Source organism: Microtus oregoni, unplaced genomic scaffold, assembly GCF_018167655.1.
Source record: "Microtus oregoni isolate MIOR12 unplaced genomic scaffold, Mior012 000154F_ref0000087, whole genome shotgun sequence".
In the NCBI taxonomy this organism is placed as follows: domain Eukaryota; kingdom Metazoa; phylum Chordata; class Mammalia; order Rodentia; family Cricetidae; genus Microtus; species Microtus oregoni.
In genome coordinates this window covers 660,981-666,010 of record NW_024544809.1, presented here as the reverse complement: position 1 = coordinate 666,010, position 5,030 = coordinate 660,981, and positions in this window count along the sequence as shown.

The window sequence follows — 5,030 nt, the reverse complement described above, 5'->3', positions numbered from 1 at the left end:
ACTTCCAAGACTCCTATGTCTGGCTCCTCCCATGGGCTCCATGGGTTGGAGGACATGTGGGTGGGTAAATGGATTTTTTTTTGTTTTTTCATAGAAAAAAGCTCTGTCAAGACATGAATATTCTTAAGGTGTCTTGGGTAAGAAGTGTCATTGAATCAGCAGACGTCTGTGCCACTAGGAATACACCGTTGCGTGTCATGATTCTCTAATCATGAGTTAGCTATCCAGAGAAACCCTACCAGGTACACAGCGACTAAAATCCTGAAATATTTGACAGTGGCTGAAGTAGCAGCCAACTTGATCAGGAAAGAAGGAAGCCCTGAGAAGTCAGGGACAGTGCATAGGTATACATGCGCAGGATCTGCGGGTTGTGGAACAGGTACTGACCTACGGTGTCTACGGTATCTATATCCCTGGCAACTGAATCCTGGGCTTGTGCGAGTGAAGGAGTCAGGTGTTGTAAGTTATGGATCGAGGCAGGCATGAGGCACTGTCAAAATGTTGGGATTCTCCAACACTAGAATTCTCAGAGCATGAAGAAAGATGAAAAACACTCCCTGGAAACGAGACAATAAGGAGCGTGGCACAGCTCGGGAAGCAGGAGCGCTGTATTTCCTGAGAACTCTCAACCTGCACAGACACACATGGGAGCACAAATTTGTATTCTTATATGATTTAAGATTTTAATAAAGCAAAATGCGAATATCCACACGGAGCTAAGAGACAAGTCAGGTTGACTATATCCCTAGTCACATGACAGGAGCAAACATATGCCTTAAGGAATTTACTATACTTCCTGTTTATTTGCTTTGAATTATGCATAGTGTACCGTTTGGGGCCAGCAGAGAGGCGACAACAGGAAGAAATTGTGTTTCTAGGGTGCTACTAATGTTCAGTGTCATACCCTAGGTGGGGTTCATGGAATAAGTTTATACTATTATCTATTATACACATTTTGCACATATTTAATAATAATGGCGGATCGATTAAAAGAACTAGTATACTAGACGGTAGGCCAGGAGAAAGGCGTGGGAGGTGTGGGAGAGAAGCTACGAAACTTCCCACGGCAAAGTAGAAAGGTCCAGCGTACACGCAAGATGGTGTACCTCCCAAACGCAACACCAGTTGTCAGAAAGCGATGCTTGAAAAATTTCCAGGATCCTGTTAGAAACTCTTATTCAGAAAGCGAAGGGATTTTGAGACTATGCAAATGAAATGGAATTCACACCAACTTCTAACGAGTAAGTGTGCACTGCACTGAATAGAAAGAGCAGAGTTTGAAAAGAACCGGAGAGGATAGACGGAAATTAGTGATGGTAGCAGCTCCATCAGCAGCCATGGACATTCAAAGTCAATAGGGCAATACCTTCCGACACTAGGCGCAATTAATGGCAAGCCGGCGTTCTCTATGCCGTGAAACCAAATCCCGGGAATGAAATCATAATACAGCTTTAATCCAAAATGTAAGGAAGATCAAATATGTTTATTAAAAATAGACCCAGTCGGTGTTCGAACATTCTAAAATAAATTTTTGAAGGAAAAGAATAACCTTGCAAGGAATATCCGACTCAAGAAGAAAATGTAACTTAAAAAACGTTAGATAGGAATTCTATGAAACATTCATAATATCCATGCGGTAGGCTTTAAATTCAAGGGGCGAATAAAGCTATGTCAATTAAAGAAGACCGGGTAGGGGCTAGTGCCTAAAGTTTTCCTATTATTCACCACGAAGACGAGTTGTTCACGTTTAGAGTTCCTGAATGTTGTCAGTGTTAAAATGCAAGCATCTGTTGACAACACCCACACACTCTTGATGAGAAATGAAAGAAAGGTGAAGGAATCTTAATCTAAAAGACACCAGGAGGACAGGAACAACAGAGAAGAAACAGGCGACCTGTATACAAACACGTAGTTAGACGGTCTCCGTGGAAGAATTTCAGTTAGGGCAAACACTCAAGGTGCTGGCTAGCAAAGGCTGGCCGATAGAAAACAAAGCACCATGTCGCCTGCTCTTTGTCTGAGAAGCACAACAGGACCGCAGTGACAAAGCGGAGCAGAACGTACGGTGACGAGAGGGACCGGATGGTAAAGCTGGCCCAAAGCGAGCCAGTGCGCATGTGCTAACTCCCCACCGTGGCGATTCTGAAGTGGGCGAACGCTGTTGAAGAACCTGCTTAAGTATCAAATAAAATTCAAACGGATGAATAAAGGCATAGGAAGGAAATATTATTGTATTGAAATGTGCAAAGGGAAATTGAAAGAACTAGTTTTTAATGACAAATACATAATTACGACAAGCAGCCTGGTTCATGGTCACTAGATCACGGTAATAAAAATTGTTATGGTGCGCTCATTCTAACAGGATTAAAAAAAACACTCAAAACATTGTGGTAGTACATCTTTTCAAGTATGCCTAACAAATAAAAAAGAAAATCTCAAAATGTTGCAGAAAAGGACTTTCTACCATATTACTTTCACTAACTGAATTCAATATGGCTATAAATCTATTGTACAATTGTACGTTCTATTAATATATTTTGAAATCCAGAAACATATTTCTATGTAATCTATGCATGAAAATCATAGTTTGGAACTTGAGTTGAGCAGAAATAAAAGTTCTAGGCATTGGAACTCGGAAATGCTTTGTAATTAGCTTTAAATGTTGACGTTTTAAGGAGGCAACCCGGAAATAATCCTGCTAACCATGTGTCTCAGTGAGTGTTCTACGGCTGTGAAGAGACACTATGACCACTGAAACTCCTGTAAAGGGAAGCATTTAATTGGGGCTGGCTTACAGTTCAGAGGTTCAGTCTGTTGTCATGTGACGGGGAACATGGAGGCACGAAGGCAGACATGGTGCTGGAGAAGCAGCCAAGAGTTCTCCATCCTCACCCAGAGGCAGCAGGAAGAGAGATACACTGGGACTGTCTTGGGATTTTGAAATCTCAAAGCCCACCCTAACGGACACTCTTCCTGCAACAAGGCCATCCAAGCATTCAAATATGTCAGCCTATGAGGAGGCGTCATTCTGCCTTTTTGAATTTTAAATTTTTGATTTATTTTACATACCAACCACAGTTCCCCCTCCCTTCCCTCCTTCCACTCCCCTGATCATTCTTATTAAAACCACCATGCAAATACTAATTGATTGATATGTGTTTGCTGCAGTGTTAGGTGCAGAGTAGTTACATGAAATCGGGGCACGTTTTCTCATAATATTTCTTTGTCAAGGGACAAAAGACACATCAATAAAACTTTCTGACATGCACGCACAGACAAAGGGGGTGACAAAGGAGTGGTAAGGATTATTTATTTTATTTCCGTCAGATTACTTTAGGATTCAAGGAGGAGATGAACTACAAAATGTGCTAAAATTAAGTAGTTAAAAAGCAGAAAATGTCACGCTATCCTGTGGGATGGGTTTAGCTTAAAGGTGGATTCAGAGTAGTAGTGCGAAAAACACATTAAGTGTGAGTTTCGAATTGAGCAGTTCTACGATTTTATATAACCAACTCGTATGACCAAGAACTGTAGAAACATGCTGGGTTTTGAGAAAGAGTGTTGGTGGCCCTGTCTCGCTTATCCAGCAACAGAGGTAGAAACAGAAATTTAAAACCCAATAGGGCAAATGTTGGCTAAAGGTCTAGAGAAAAAACCAGGAAGAAGAGCTCGCCTTGGTTTGAGAAAGTGGTCAGCGAAAAGGGCAGATGGCATCTTAGGTATGGTGGATGTAAGTGAAGAGATGTCCCACAGCAGACCCAGGACAGGATTCACTGAAGCGTCAAGTAGACTCTTGCGTCAGTGGTTAGTTCACTGCAAGCAAGCCCTTGAGGAGTTACAGAGGGAGAAGGCCCTGGGAAAGAGCTAAACCTAGGTCACATCTCCAAAGTGTAGAAAGAAAAAGGTAGTCAGTATCTTATAGTTCACAGCAGGGCCAGAGGATTCACCGCAACAGGCTGTCAACTTGACTTCAGAAAGATTTTTTTGATTTTTCTCGTAATAATAAAAATCATATGCGATTAATAGAAATTTCTCATAAATAAAAAACTGAAAAAGAATTCATATCCAGCGAAATAGGATAATAGGAGACTATAGACGGTATATTTGACGGTCCCAGTCGTTCAGGAAGGAGAGGGTGGTATTCCGGAATACAATACAAAAAGAAGTCAACGAATTCTGGAGGCATTTAGGAGACAATAAAGACAAAATTTGGCTGTGACCGTGTTACATCATAGGGCTATGAAGGAGAACAAGGGGACAGTGGCCCATATGCTCCCAACTTTAGCAGCAAGGCAGGCGTTTCCTGCCCTTTCCTGAATAGGAGAGCGTAGGAAGAGCAGAGGGAGCCAAGCGGTTGGCCATGATGGTTCCCAACCGTCAGCATCGCCGTGGGAAGGGATGAGTTCTCCAGACAATTGTTGAGGAGGAAGGACAGAACTCTGAAGAACAGGCACAGCAGTGGACAAACCGAGAGCCATGGAGAGAGCCCGGAAAGCAGGACGGTGGGTAGCCAAAGATGAAGAGTCTCCTGAGATTCTACTCAACACACAGAGTGGGAAGTAAAGGCAAAAAGAAGGAACTTGGCCCCTGGCAGAAAAAAAAAATGTCTAGTGACCTTGAGTCCATCCTATTTCTGCAGATTTGAGAAGGCGTGAGGACAGTGAGGACCGGTTTCTTTTAGGAAAGCCTTGGGTACCTGTCCTAGACAGCTAGATTTGAAGTAACGCTACTATTGTTTTGGCAACCTTTTTCGAAAGGGAGAAGAGGACCAGCCGGGGTTGTGTATCCCTAAGTTTCAGGAAATACTTTTTCTATGCTCCTAGAGGCTGGACCACTTGAAATGCTCACTGGTAGCTCGAGACTCTCGCGTGTAATATGCACACATCCCTCTCTGAACAATGTACCTAGCAACTTATTAGCAACCTAGGACCCCATCTTCACTAAGCTATATGCACCGTACTTTGAGCCACGAAGTAAATTTATCCTTTCCTTAATAGTACTCAAACTTGGATTCTCTGAAGTCACACTCA